The sequence below is a fragment of the Arachis ipaensis genome, chromosome B04 (genome assembly GCF_000816755.2).
Source record: "Arachis ipaensis cultivar K30076 chromosome B04, Araip1.1, whole genome shotgun sequence".
In the NCBI taxonomy this organism is placed as follows: domain Eukaryota; kingdom Viridiplantae; phylum Streptophyta; class Magnoliopsida; order Fabales; family Fabaceae; genus Arachis; species Arachis ipaensis.
Genome location: NC_029788.2, coordinates 119,196,643 through 119,212,783, shown reverse-complemented (window position 1 = coordinate 119,212,783; position 16,141 = coordinate 119,196,643). Strand labels below are relative to the sequence as shown.

Genomic DNA, 16,141 nt, shown 5'->3' with positions numbered 1-16,141 from the left:
CAAACTCCGTGGACCGAGTTACGGACCGTCAAAGTTGGTCAAAAATAAGTTTTTACCCAAAAATTGAAATCACCAATTTTTCCAATGTTCACAAGCCAAATTCATCTCCACTCATCCAAATGACCACAACCCAACCATATTCACATAATTACACTCAACCAAAACCAAACCTACCTCATCTACACAATTTAACCCAAAACTATCAAATTTCACACCTTAATTCCTCAAACCATATTATTCAATGACCAACCCAATTATTCACACATTCAATATCAAAAATTCATCCAATCTCTTATATCATCACATAATACACACATCAACTTACCTTCCTTACCTCTTTCCGGCCTTTGGCTCAAGATTCACGGCCCCCGGCCCAAATTCACAATTTAATTGCATATTCCACACACCAATATTCATTATCCAATTCATCAAATTCTCAACACACCATACATACAAATTCACACAATCCTCAATCCATTCATTAATTTACATTACATATCAACTATGCATATTAGTACCAACCATTCACACAATCCAAACTAAATCCTAGGGGCATCTAGCCTAGGAATTCACATCACACCACACGGTACTAAAATAAAACTTAAACCGTACCTCTTGTAGCCAAAATAATTGAGCTTCTTCTTGGAAGTCTCCACCAACCCTTAGCTCCAAGCCTCACCAAAGCTCCTCAAGCAACACCAACCTCCCAATTGTGCACCAAAATCACCAAATACACTAACATAACCAATTTCACATATACACATTAACCTAGGGTTTATGAAAATGATAAATCACAAGGTTTTGGGTACTTCTTACCTTATCCCATATGAAATAGGGATAGAATCCACTTAGAATCCATGTTAGAGTATCCCTAAACAACCAAAATCACAAGATTTTAACACTAACTACCCAAAAATGCATAACAGTGGGGAATTTCGAAAACTAGGCAGAGATGAATATAATACTCACCAGAAAACTTAGATAGAATTGTAGAGGATGAGAAGGGCGACATGTGGCCGCAAACAGCTCATCAATCGGAGTTCCGGATCAAAAGTTATGGTGATTTGAAGATTGAAATTGAAGTTGAAACCCTCACCTCTCACCTCTCTTCCATTTCAGTGCCCCCTCTCTCATTCTCTAGGCTAAATGAGTTGAAATACTCATAACTAATGTTTATATATATTGGGTCTTGGGACCACTTGGGCACAGTTTAACTTATTTTTGTTCGTTGGCCCAATTTTGGGCCAAAATTTTTAAGATTAGGGTTTTAAATCGCATTTTAAATATTTATACCTTTCCTAATTATAAATGCTAATTTCTTAGCCTTATTCACTTATAATTAATTTTTTCAGCTGCAGTACCAGATAGATCGAAATTCCTTATTGGTATAGGATTACACCAGGGATCATCCTTAAGTCCATACCTTTTCACATTAGTCTTGGAAGTACTCACAAAGCACATCCAAGAGCCTGTGCCATGGTGCATGCTTTTTGCCGATGATATCGTCCTTATGGGAGAGTCAAGGGAAGACCTAAATAAGAAGTTGGAGTTATGGAGAGAAGCTCTAGAAGTGTATGGTCTGCGCATAAGCCGTAGCAAGACGGAATATATGGAATGTAAGTTCAGTCTGAGAAGGGAAAACTCCAATATAGAGGTGAAGATTGGAGAAAACATCCTGCAAAAAGTTAAAAGTTTTAAGTATCTTGGATGCATCATACAAGATAATGGAGAGATTGAACAGGATGTAAATCATAGGATCCAAGCAGGTTGGTCAAAATGGCGGAGTGCATCTGGCGACAAAAAAGTGCCTTTAAAACTTAAAGGTAAATTCTATCGCACCGCTATAAGACCGGCTATGCTGTATGGTGCGGAGTGTTGGGCAGCTAAAGGGGAGCACGAACATAAGCTGAGTGTGGCAGAGATGAAGATGTTGAGATGGATGAGTGGTCATACGCGATTGGATAAAATAAGGAATGAAGATATAAGGGAGAGAGTTGGAGTATCACCCATTGTGGAAAAGATGGTTGAATCGCGTCTCAGGTGGTTTGGACATGTGAGAAGAAGACCGATAGAACATCCAGTCAGGAGGGTGGATGAGATGGAAGATGGACAAAGGGCGAAAGGCAGAGGAAAACCCAAGAAGACCATCCATGAGGTGGTCAAACGAGATCTACATGTAAACGGTCTCTCTGTAGACATGATACATGACAGAGCACAATGGCGTCGTTTGATTCATGTAGCCGACCCCACTCAGAAAAATTCACTGAATCCAAATATTATATTTAAATTATCAAATTTCGATTGCTAAATTTTCTAACCATATTCACTTCTATTTAATTTATTATTTAATTAATTACAGTTTGACCGGGTTTTACACGCGACGAGCGGCAGTGACTCCTACCGGCGCGCTCTCCCCCCTTTCCCTCTCTTCTTCTCCCTCATCCTATGTCTCCCTTTCTTTCTTCTCTTCTGTTTCCCCCTCAAGCTTTCTATTTCCTTTCTTTCCCTTTCCCTTTTTTTTTCATTTGGTTAGGGTTAGGGATTTGTAAAATTAGAGTTTTATTTGGGAATTTAGAGTTAGGATAAAATTCATATGAGTAATATAACAATTTTATAAAATTAAAGGTAATAGAATAATTGAAAACCTATTTTAATCCAACACTAATATTTATTAAAAATACTATTTAATTATCAATTTACAAATTATTCTCAAATAAATAATTCTAATTCGATAACTATAGATAATATAATTAATTTTCTTTATTCATAAAAATTAAAATATTAATTTCTAAAATCATAATTATTTAAATCAAATCATAAAAATTCTTATTATTTTACGATTCCTAAACTTTATAATTTAAATATGCAAATTACCCAATAATTATAAAATTAGATAAAATTTCTAATTTAATTATCAAAACTAGATTTAGTTAGCTTTAGTAAAATAATTTCCGAAATTAAAATCTTTAATGAATAAATAAATTGAAATTAGCTCATAATAAGATTTTCCGAAAATCCTGAGTCTTACAATATGTATATAAAATAATATTTAATGCATTATCAACTAATAAAAGTGAGGTGTCAATTTCTCATGAATTAATTTTTCCTCCAAAATGAAAGCAATATTCTTTCTTCTAAATTTATTTTAGAAAAATATCTTTATTATAATTATATTACAATATTACAATTATATTACAAGCCATGCACATGATAAGATTGAAATTATCATTTTAAATTATTTTGTTAAAATTAATTTGAATTATAATAATTTGATTAATAAAAAGTAGCATGTTATGTATTGTTTTTTTTTAAATCTAGTGTTAAGTGTATTAACTCTAAATAGTTATTAATGAATTTTAGTAATTTACTTTCTTCAATAAATTAGACATAAATACTCAAAACCATAAATAAATAACTTAGTAATTCTTAAACCCACCAACAAATTTGTGTATGTTGTTTTACTGTGAAGTAAGAACATATCAAAATCAACTCAAAATTAACAATAAATTATTAGAGAATTCTAATGCACAAAGTTCTCTAATAAACAATAAATAATTTAAAATCACTAAAAAATAACTCAATACTCATTTGATGCCTGCAAAATATATATCTGAAACAATATTATATCAATGTTGTAATACCCGGTCTAACCGAAATTAATTAAATAATAAGTTAAATAGGAGCGAATATGGTTGGAAGATTTGGCGATTGGAATTTGATAATTTCAATATGATATTTGGATTCAGTGAATTTTTCCAAGTCGAAAAACATAATTTTCTGCGTAAAAGCGCGCAGTGAAATTTTGACCGGCAGTACCGGCTGAGATCTGTCTGGTACTACAGCTGAGAAAATTGATTATGAGTAAATAAGATTAAGAAATGAGGAATTATAATTAGGAAAGGTAGAAATATTTAAAGTGCGATTTAGAGCGCTAATCTTAAAGGTTTTGGCCCAAAATTGGGCCAACAGACAAAAATAAGTAAACCGGGCCTAAGTGGGCCCAAGACCCAACATATATAAATATTAGTTATGAGCATTTCAGCTCATTTTACCCTAAAAGGAAGGGTTGGGGCGCTGATTTGGGAAGAGAAAAGAGAAGAGAGAAAACCTAACTCTCTTTGATCTTCAAACCACCATAACTTGAGCTACGGAGCTCCGATTGACGAGCCATTTGCGGCCACGCGTCGCTCTTCTCATCCTCTACAATTCTATCTAAGTTTTGTGGTGAGTATTCCATTCATCTCTGCCCAGTTTTTGAAATTCCCCACTGTTACACGTTTTTGGGTAGTTAGTGTTGAAATCTTGTGATTTTGGGTGTTTAGGGATACTCCAACATGGATTCTAAGTGGGTTCTATCCCTACTTCATATGGGCTGAGATAAGAAGTGCTCAAACCCTTGTGATTTGTCATTTTTATGAGCCCTAGATTGATGTATGTATGTGATATTGGTTATGTTAGTGTATTTGGTATGTTGGTGCACAATTGGGAGATTGGTATTGCTTGAGGAGTTTTGGTGAGGCTTGGAGCTAAGGTTGGTGAAGACTTCCATAGAAGAGGCTCAATTGGCTTGGCTACAAGAGGTACGGTTTAAGTTTCATTTAAGTACCGTGTGTTGTGAGGAGAATTCCTAGGCTAGATGCCCCTAGGATTAAGTTTGGATTATGTAAATGGTTGGTGCTAATATGCATAGTTGGTATGTAATGTGAATTAATGATTAGGTTGAGAATTGTGTGGCTTTGTATGCTTGGTGTATTGAGAATTTGATGTACTGGGTAATGAGTATTGATTTGTGGTTTATGCATTTAAATTGTGAAAATTGGGCCGGAGGCCGGAAAGAGGTAAGAAAGGTAAGTCGATGTGTGCATTTATGATGGCATAAGTGATTGGATGAATTTTAGATAATGAATATATGAATGATTAGGTTGGTTATTGAATAATAAGGTTTGGGAGTTGAAGTGTGGAATTTGGTAATTTTGGGTGAAATTATGTAGATGAGGTATGTTTGGTTTGGTTGAGATATATTATGTGATCATATATGTGATTATGATTATTGATGCCTTGATGGTATGATGATGCATTAGAGATATGTATATTGTGATATATGCTTGAGGTGCAGCTTTTAACTTAGAAAATTTTTAGCAGAATGACCCTCCGCGCGTAGGCGCACTTGGCGCGTACGCGCCGTTCTTCAAGAAGTCACCATCCACGCGTGCGCATGATGTGCGCGGACGCGTCGATGCGCTGTACCAACTGCCCAGCCATTTTCCCGAGAGTTGTGCCAAGGTTGTGCCAGTTTTGTGCCTGGGCGCAAGTGCACCCATGCGTACGCGTCGTTTGGCTAATTTTCAATCCACGCGTTCGCATGCATGACGCATACGCGTCGATGAGTTTTGTGGCCATCCACGCGTACGCGTGGTCTTGTTTTCATGCCAAAGTTAATTTTTGAGTTTTTAAAGCCAAATCTCATACTTCTAAGCCTCCGATCTCACCCCTTATGTATTAAATCATTATGATATGCCTAGCAATGAGAAAGGAGCTAGGAGATGTGGTAACTTGCGAGTGAAGCAAGGGGAAAGGTTATGATTAATAATGATCAAAGATGATTATATGAGATATGGAGGATGACGGTGGAAGTACCGTGTATGCCATGAGCCGAAGGGCTATATTTATTGATAAATGGTCAGTTCTTGATTGAACCATGAGCCGGATGGCTGAGTTATTGCCGGGATACGGCAAAGCCATTACTGTTTATGGCTGAGTATAAATGCATATATGATTAATGAATGAATGTGTTAAATGGATAATAATGAAAAATGCTGAAATATGATGTGTGACCCCGGGTAGTAGGCAGTGGCATTGTCCACTTGCTCCGGGTATGAGACGGGAAAGAATGTTTATGATAAATGAGTTTAATTATGGAGTTTTGAATAAATGTATATTTGTGATACCTGGGTAGTAGTAAGGGTGGTGGTTCATCCCGCTTGCTCCAGGTTAATGTTTGAGATTTGATAACAATGATGATTGCTTCTAAACTAAACGAATGTATGTATTGAGATCCTGGGTAGTAGCAAGGGTTGTGGTTCGTCCCACTTGCTCCAGGTCAGAGATTGTGACGCCTGGGTAGTAGCGGCAGTAGTGGTAAATCCACTCGCTCCAGGTTGAGCTTTTAAACACCCGCCTGGTAGTAGCCGCAGTAGTGGTTATTCCACTGGCTCTGGGTTGAGCGGGTAGTAGCAAGGGGGTTATAGCTCAGACCTACTTGCTCCGCAATGGGTGTTTCTGTCCAATGGTTAGCTACCAGGACATGTCGGGTTGGCTATATAACCGACAGATGATATCATCAGCCATAGGGCAGGCATTCATCATTTGCATATGTTTGAATTGTTTGGGTTTGCCTATTTGTTTTGGATTTCTACATCATATATGCCATGTTACCTGACTATATGCTACTTGTTCTACTTGTACCATATTTGTGTATTACTTGCCTGTATTGCTTGTGTTTGTACAACTGAAAGGCCCCTCATGCTGGTGTCGGTGGGTGTTGAGGGCTGTTCTTGATGAGATGAATTGATGATGCGATTGCATGATGATGATGATTATTGAATGAGATAATTAGAGCTCCCTGGGTAGACGCAGTGATGTGATTTCACTAGCTCCAGGCGAGGGTATGATGTATTCATATAGAATTGCTGAGGCAGAACAACTGATGATGGTTTTGCTTATGATTCTAAGTCTGATTCATGGAAGAGTCAGCGAGTTGGGAAACATGTGAAACATGAATTAAATTTAGCACTCCCTTATGACAGTTGCCTATTCATGGATTAGCGAGAACCTAGGATGAATAATTGGTGAAGAAGTTTAGGATGCTTAGTGAGTTTTTATTGCAGTGCATTGTATTTATTTGGCACTTTTACCGTACTGGGAACCCATGGGCCCGGGGTTCTCATTCCATATATATCTCTTGTTTTTCAGATACAAGTCCAGGTGCTCAGAAGTGAGTTGTGGGTCGTCTGAGAGACGGCGAAGATCTTTATTTTCTCTACTTTGTGTTTTGCTTAGAATCTCTCCACCTTTGTTTTGGAAAGATTATATTATGTATTGAACTCTTTGAATTTGCCTATAGAGGCTCTCATGTTTCCTTCGGGAGAGATTAGGATATATTGTTGTCAACTACTTTCATACTGTACTCTAGCCGGCCTAAACTTCGTGGGTCGCGACTAGTGGCTATTTACTTATGTTATATATATCCATCTGTTATCTATCTCTTAATCTCCTATACGCCTGTCCGTATATCGTTTTCGGCTTCATGGTTTATCTTTTGTTGTCGAAACGTGAGTGATACGTCTTCGCGATTTTATTTCTACTCTTTTCAGGCTTTTCGGTTAATACTCCTTTCGAAATTACCTATATTTATTTATTAAAAAAAAATCCACCTGAGAGTTGTACCACCGTAATATCATTGACTTATGACTCGAGCATAAGGATTTGAATATTAGGGTGTTACAAATGTTACTGTTCAAAATTATATGATTAATGTACTTTTAAAATAGTTTATCAAGAGAATAAAATAATACAGATTTTTATGATAATTTTAATATTCTCAAACTATAAATGTAAAATAAGAACGTATTACCCATATTTATAGTAACATGATATTATAATTTTAAGTTGTATAGTATAATAAAAAAATATAGATGTTTATATAGTATACAATGATAATACACATATTGCTATTATATATATATACATTAATTGTTTCCATGCTTTTTTTTAATTCTTTTTTGCTTTCAATACACTTTACATAGAAATAGAAATGGTTCAGATGGATGATAAGGTTAGTTGATTACTTTTTATGATTTTTTCAAGTGATGCTAGGTTCAGTACATAAATATTTGTGGTTCGTATTTTAAGTTTATTTGATAAGTAAACCCTTGCACGAATCAAAGAGAGTGCAATTTAATAACTTTATAAATACTAATAGCTTTTATATTTAATTTATTTTACAGTGTGATAAAATTCATTGTTCAATCAAGAATTATTTGGCAAAGATGTTTGAGAATGAACTCATTGAGGGAAAGGTCAATGTCTTCTCAAATTTTGTGATTGAGGAATCAAGCGAAATTTATCTTCCGACTTCACACGTTTGTAGAATAATTTTTAAAAAGGAATCATGTATAGTAAATTCGGTCGATAATCGTAAAATTTGTAACATTCTGTATTTTCAAGAATTAAATAATTAGTTATTTCTGAGTTATTATACTATATTGAGATTTTGTTTTTAAGAAAATTACTTTGTTTTTAAGTTTATTTGATTAAGAAAGCCAAACGTTGGACACCTTGTCAGCATTCATTATTCTTCACCATCTAATATTCATTCTTTCCTTTTGGAACTAAAACAATATTGAAAGAAAAGAAAGAGAGAAAAATGAACGTGGGACAGAGAGAGAGAAACTGTGAAACCCTTGAAACTTTTGACTTCGATTCTTGCGATCTGTAACTTCAATAAAAAATCTAATCTGATAAAAGTGTTCGTGTCCTTCTCCTCTACACGTTGGCTTTAGTTTTGTCCAGTAGAAGTTGACGGTAACGTAGCTCCTCTATCCCTTGAGTTCGAGCTTCATGTGGAGGCTCTGTTGTTGATTTATGCATAGAGGTAAGGTTTTAGTAAATTTTTACCGGTTAAATTGGTATTTGATAAGTGAATTGATGTGGTGATTACTTGTTAATTGAATTTGATTGAATTTATATTGAATTTTGTGATATATTGATATTTGTGATAAGTTTGAGGTTAGGAGGGTTTAAGTGTAGCCAAAAACTGAGTTATTCTGATGAATTTGATTTCTGGATTACGTTGGGATAATTTGAAAATGTTAGAATTTGTCTAGTTTGATTTGTTGGTATTGAATCGAGATTTGAAATGATTGAAAAGAGGTTGAAAATAGTTCAGTTGGGACCCGAAAATGGTGGCAAAGTCCAATTTTAAGGGGAAATGCTGTCCAATTTTTGTAAAAATATATGAAAAGTGATTTCATTTTAAAAATCTGATTTATAAGCTTATTTTTGTGAAATTATTGATTTGATTTGTTAATAATTATTGGTCTGACTTAATAACATAAGATTCGAAAGGTCAAAATTTTATTAAAATAAAAAGTGGCTGAGCTTTAAAGAAAATATTTCAATTACTGAAAACTATTTGATTTCGATTTATTATAGAAAGTCTTATTTTTAGCTTGATTTATTAAGAAAGTATAAGGTTTTACATTTAGTTTTTGAGAATAGATTTTGTTTCAAGTTATGTGTTGAATTCGGTTTATTAAGTAAAAAGGGACTTCTGCCATAGAAGGGCAGAGAGCAGAAACTGAAAAGATATTGAGTGTTGTTGTGCCTTAGTGCCAAGTGTCTAGTGAGGACGGCGATACGTAACACTCACTTGACACAATAGAGACAGCTCAGTGAGGACGGCGATACGTAGCGCTCACTAGAGGTCGTGGGCCTTGTGTGTGAATGATTGTGCAGGGATGCACGTGTGTATGGAATGGCTTCCAGGAGAATGTGGCACATGCTTCAGCTAGAGAATCAGCACCTGCAAGTACTTGCAGAGGTCATGTTCAGCATACTTCAGCTGGGGAATCAGCACTTGCAAGAGGTTGAAACCTTGCAGAGGTTATGCTGCTGGAATGTCTTATCTGACTTGTGAGTCGATTTGCATTGGATGCGGGTCGAAACTGACAAATAAGCTCATTACCTGCGATAGGAATAGACATGTATCATACTTGTTTGCGCATATTTGTTTGTGAGTGTATTTCCTGTGATTGAGTGTGCTAAATGGCTATTTGAATTATGCGTTCTATAATTGTTGAATTGAATTCTCCCTTGTTGACTGCTATTGCTGACCAAGTATATATAAATTGAACTTAACTTCGAACCCTGACCCTACTAAGAACTCCCCAGTTCTTACCCCTATCTCCACCCCTTTCAACTATAGGTGCGAAGGCTTATTGCGAAGTTGCGGGAGCACAGAGGAATATGTTTACGAGTTGAGTTGTTAGAATTTATTTTTTCTCTCGTCTTGTCAGTTAGAGTTTTATTCAAAGGGGGTAGGTTCTTTAATTGCTTTTGTATGTAATACTACAATGTATTATTAATATGAGTAGTGCTAGGGAGCCAATGGCCTAAGTGTACAATGTGTACAATGGGCTAAATCTTTGGTTTATGAATAAAATGAACATCACCTATACTATGCAGAATAACCATCCGGATACCAGGGATAACCATCCGGATACCAGGGATAATAAACATCTCATGTTATAAAAAGCTAATTTTGGGTTCACCAAGGTTCGAACTCTTGACCTTCCGGATCTGGAACTCTAATACCATGTCCTGAAACCACTCATCCCAAAAGCGTAACCTGATAGGACAATGTAACACTAATAATCATATCTCTAATACTTTCTAAACCTTCGTTCTTGTTGAAAAAGTTATAAGTTTTAATAAAACCATCGATAGTTTTATGCGTAAAGGCTCAATATTAAATAGTATATAATAAAAAGGTTTAGAGGTAAGTAGCGCTCGGACTTTTAGTACGATCATGAGGTGCTAAAAGTTAGGGTTACAAAATTTCTGATAATCATTTCAATTTTCTTGCTCATGCTAATATATTGAAACAAACAAACGAACAATCCAACTTATTTAGTACATAATTAATTTGTATTAACCTATACAAAACTTTTTTAATTTAATTTTTGCTAAGAAATTATATAATATATAGCATCATTTTATGGATAACATAAATTTAACAGTTTATTTACTCAAATGTTTAAAATTGTATTGTGACATTTTTAAAGGTATATCTTTTTATTAATATATTGTTAGTTTTATCATTTAATATAAAATAAATTGGTAAAATCTCTTTAATTTATAAGTAATTTATTATATTATTCATTTATTTGTCTTTAATTTGATACTTTTAATTCAATTTTTTTCAATTAAATGTTATTGGACTCTTGACTGAAAAATGAGAACTGATATCATGGTAAAAAATAAGAAGTGACCATTACATTGTGGTTGATCTTCATGATTTGCATTATGTAAAATTTTAATATTTCATAATGAGATTTTGTTTTGTAAAAATTATCTATTCATATGCAAAATCTTTTATCTTTTTCATGATATATTACTATTTATTTCTCTTAATTTTTGCTTTTATTTAAAAATAAAGAAAAAAATAAGGTGCACACTGTGGAATCAAACTGCAACCCAATTACTCAATTATCTACGTAATCACCAAGCAACTGAAGACATACTTATTCTCTAATTTGCAAAATTTAACAAAAGCATTGGTAACCATATTGGTTTAACCTTTTATTAACATATTTGTTTATATTATATTTGTAATTATATTATATCTATTTTTATGAATATATCTTTTTAAAAAATATTATTAGTATTAGCACATGATGTATTAAATAAATATTTTAAAAATAATTGTAACCAATGATAAAAAATTAATCTAAATAGATATTGCAAAAAATAAATATATATTCTGCTATGCTGTACTATGTACCTAACTAAATTATCTGGGTACTTTTTTATTTCAGGTCATTTAGTGCTTACTTACAGAAGAGCTTTTTTTTTTTGGACGGGACACAGTCCAGACAAATTGACCCGCACCATAACTCAGCCCCAAACACAAACACAACAAAGACAATTTTCAATTATTATTTCATTTGTAATGATAATAAGTAAGTCTCAGAGACAAACACTATCAAAAGTTGGAATATACCTTTTAAAATCAATTTTTATCCATGATCAGTTGTATGTTGCGTTATCAAGAGTAAAGAGTAAAGATAATCTGCGAGTGCTATTGCAAGATCACAGACACTTGGAAGATAACTGCATAATAAATATAGTATATAGAGAAGTTTTTGAGAGCTTATAATAAAAAATAAATTTTTATATCTCTTAACCAGATTTATTAAATTTATTACTATTAATTAAAAAAAATTGACAAATTCTAGGTACTAATGGGCAACACGTTGTTATTTTACATTTATAACTTGAGAATATTAAAATTATCATAAAAATCTGTATTATTTTATTCTCTTGATAAACTATTTTAAAAATACGTTAATCATATAATTTTGTTTACTAACATTGATATAATATTTCAAAAATATTAAAATTAACTGAATATTTTTTTTAAATAATATATAATCAATTTAATTTGGTTTTAATTGTCTATATATCCAATTTGCAGAAAAATATTCGATGGATCCAATTAAAAGAAAAAGAATATAAAAACTTAATTGCAAATTTTATAAAATTATAAAGATCGACAGAATAATTAAACATAAAATAAATTTTTTTTCTTTATCAAAGATCAGAAACAGTTATAAAAAAACAAAAAGATCATTAAAAACTTTTCTAAACTGTTTATGATTCGTGAATTTATTTATTTTATTTGTAGAGTTCACATATTTTTTTGGCGTATATTTGTTGTCTCATATGATCAACATTGATCAATTTATTCATTGATTCCCCAATCCCCTATGATCATATGTACATAACACTATTACATAAAAGTATCTTCAAACGCACGTGTCTCTTGTTTTTTTTTTTTTTGGGTCATGGAACACATGTGTCTGAATTCCATGGAAAACAATCATGCGAACTAGGTAAATCCCGGCATGGTCCACCTTTCTTTATAATCCAACTACATGGAGTAGCACAAAGTATTTCATCTCTCTTTTGTATATATATGTCAAACCAATGACATGAACCTGGCCAACGAAAAGTGCAAAAAAATAATGTTGTGCGAAAAATATTTGGATTAAAAGTAAACCGATAGGATTGATTTGGGCTGAGAACCACTGGTCCAAGATCATCATCCTTAGATTTGCAGTGAATGGTAAGATCCAAATTGCCCTCTACATTATTTTTTACATCAACCGTTGTCTTGTCGTTGAAGACAAGTGGTTGTTGCACAACCGTTGACCTACCGTTGATGGAAAGTGGTCGTAACACAACTAATAAGAATAAGAACATGATACATTTCACTCTTGCAGACATTTTCAGTAATGCTTTTTGTTCTGATCTTTTGTTTTTTAAAACTGATGGCTATATATTTATAGAGGTTGAAAGTCAATTGGTCAAATAAAGAATAAATAAATTTAAGAAGGTTATAAATGTAAATACTATATATAAGTAAAATATATTAAAATATTTAATACAAAATCAAAAGAAATAAAACATTAAAGATAAAATTAAATTAATTCGTCAAATAAACATTCATGCAGACATATTTATTTTTCATTGCGCGCAATGAAAAAATTTATTTTTCATTGCAGACATATTTATTTTTCATTGAGAAAAAATATATTTTTATTTTTAATATTAGAAAAAAGTGTGTATTTTATTGTATCATGAAGACAAAGAGTATTTCACAAAATTGTAAAAGACAAATAAAATAAATTTAAAGCTCAAATTTGGGTACCAAAAATTTAAATAAATTTCACTACAAAAAATATCGTTAAAATCGACAACTAAATTGATGATTAGACTGTCGATATTATTAAACTATTATTATTATTATTATTATTATTATTATTATTATTATTCGAAGAAAGTGAGATATAACCTTCAAAAGTTCAAAAAGTTATATCTGATGACTTTAATTTTAACTTTTTGGAACGAGATCTTGAAAAAGGGCTTTAAATTTGGCAGTATCACCCAAATCAAAGAGATGAGATTAGACAAGCTTATCTTAAATGAGGTCCATATAAAAAAATATTTTGACAATTATTTTCTATTTGGCCCCTCCAAAATTTTATTTCAAGTTCCGCTATTGTTTATAAGTATTTTGATGTTAGAAATAGTTTTGATTTATTGGAAGCAATTAGAAAGAGTTTGAAAAATAGTTTGAATGGGACCCGAGAAGGATGACAAAGTCCAAGTTTTACGGAAGATATTGGCAAAATTTTATTATAAAATTTAAGACTTTGTTTAAAATGTTATTTAGAAAAAGATTGAATTTGAGAAGTTGTATTATTTAATTTTTTATTTATGCAGAAAATAGTTATATTTTGAGTTTAATTCATTTAAGAAAAGTATATATATTGAGTTCGATTTATTTTGAAAAGAATTAGTTTTAGGGATGAACTTGGGATTGGTTTTGGTTTTGAAATTGGTTCGGAACTTCTAATTTGTATGATTTGATTTTGATTTGATTTAGAAACTTTATTTGATTAAATTCAGTTTAAGAAAATAATGATTGTTAAGGATTTATAATGAACTCAAAAAAATGAGATTGGTTGTCGTTCCCCTAAAGTCTAGAGGCCTTGCTGACGGGTTTAACTAATAAATAGTTTCTTTTTGTCTATTGAAAGAAGAATTGGTGAAATTGTTTTAAAGGTTTTAGAGAATGCATAAAGAGGTGGTTTTGGTTTTAAAAGAAAGAAAGAACGAAAAGAAAAGGAGAGAAGCAGAGATGATTGTTTACCTGCTGAAAACGAGCGGAGATATGGTGGTGAGTCCACCGAGATTTGCTTTCCAAAGATACATCGGCCAATCCAGGGGATGGTCGCACCTGTAAGACAGAGGTTGCTTACAGAAGTTATCGCTACATACATTGTCTAGAGAGAGCCTCACTTGTAAGACAGAGGTTGCTTACAGAAGTTATATTTGCATACATCATCTCAAGAGAGTCGCACCTGTAAGACAAAGGTTGCTTACAGAGGTTATGACATTGGAAACCAAACTCAGACAAAGGTTGCTGTTTTACGTCGGGAGCGGGTCGAAACCGACAAATAAGCTCATTAGCTATACTAGGGATAAACATGCATCATACTTGTTGTGATTGTGTCTTCTATGATTGTGCGTTCTTGTGATTGGATTCTGTGTTCTATAATTGTTGAATTGGATTGTACTTTGTTGACTGTTATTGCGAACCAAATATATATAAAATGAATATAACTCTACACCCCGACCCTACTAAGAACTCCTCAGTTCTTACCCCCTATCTCCACCCCTTTCACCTACAGGTGCAAAGGTTTAGTGTGGAGCTACAGGAGCATAGAAGATTCTATTTACAAGTTAAGTTCTTAGATTTTATTTTTCCCTCGTCGTTTATCGTTTTGGTTTTTTAGAGGGGATAGGACTTGTATTTAAGTATCTTGAAATAAGTCTATGTAAATAATGCTACGTGGCTATATATAATTTTGTGATTAAATGATTTAAAGTACCGACTCTTCGTTTTCTTGGTGAAAGTTTCGGTTCGTATTCACGAAGGCTCAATATTAAATAAACATAGTATATAATTAAAGGAATAGAGGTAAGTGATGCTTGGACTTTTAGTACGATCATGGGGTGCTAAAAGTTAGGGTGTTAAAACATCCTACCCACCTAATTAAGAATTTTGTCCCAAAAATTCTGATCCAGTTACCTGATAATAGGTGTGGGAGTCACTTCCCATTCCGGATTTCAGGCTCTCAAGTGTGTTAGTTCCTCAATTCCAACTCGACTACAAAAAAACCTTTACTAATGGTACTACTCTTTCGCGTAGTCGCTCAACATTGGTATCGTGCATTCTAACTGAAAGTACTTGAAATGTTAAATCTTCTTATAATTCAACTGATATGGTAGTAAAACTATTTGATACGTCGTTGGTCACCAATCCGCCTTAATACTTCAAACGGCTCGATACACCTCGATTTCATCCCCTTAGTCTTGATTGTCCCTCAATTCCAGTCTATTGAAGCAACCTCGAAGAATGCGTAACTTCTTTCCTTAACCTATCCAGGTTTTTTCTCTTAGTCTGCATAATTTTTCTATCGGTTTTGCTCAGTCAAAATCTCAACTTGAATTCGTTTAGTTTTTTTCCGTTGTCTTGGCTTTCGATTTGGGACCTAGAACACTTAAGCTTCCAAGGAATAATCTTCCCTATAACCTGTCAAACGTTGAGTTATATGCACCGCTACTTCATCTTTTGTGATACATCTTAGTAATTTTAAGGTGAATTAAAGGTTCGCTCATCATGTGTGCTTTGTACAATAGTTTATGTGTCTACTTTATAGTAATAAATTTGTTATAAAAAATTTACTAAAAATAAATTAGGGGTCTAATTTGTAGTAATAAATTTTGTTAT

The 16,141-nt window shown here is 33.0% G+C and overlaps 1 protein-coding gene across 3 annotated transcripts in view; it reads right to left on the bottom strand.

Moving 5' to 3' along the window:
* LOC110271260 overlaps positions 1-16,141 on the bottom strand; it is a 61,620-nt gene that overhangs the window by 9,686 nt on the left and 35,793 nt on the right. Inside the window, exons 1-2 of one of the 3 annotated variants that reach the window (XR_002361772.1) lie at positions 2,378-2,443; positions 326-329 (exon numbers count right to left, since the gene is read on the bottom strand). The exons of the other annotated variants lie outside the window; for them this stretch is intronic. The gene's annotated coding sequence lies outside the window, so the exon portion shown is untranslated. Of the gene's footprint in view, positions 1-325; positions 330-2,377; positions 2,444-16,141 lie in introns of those variants that run through there. 3 annotated transcript variants of the gene reach the window in all.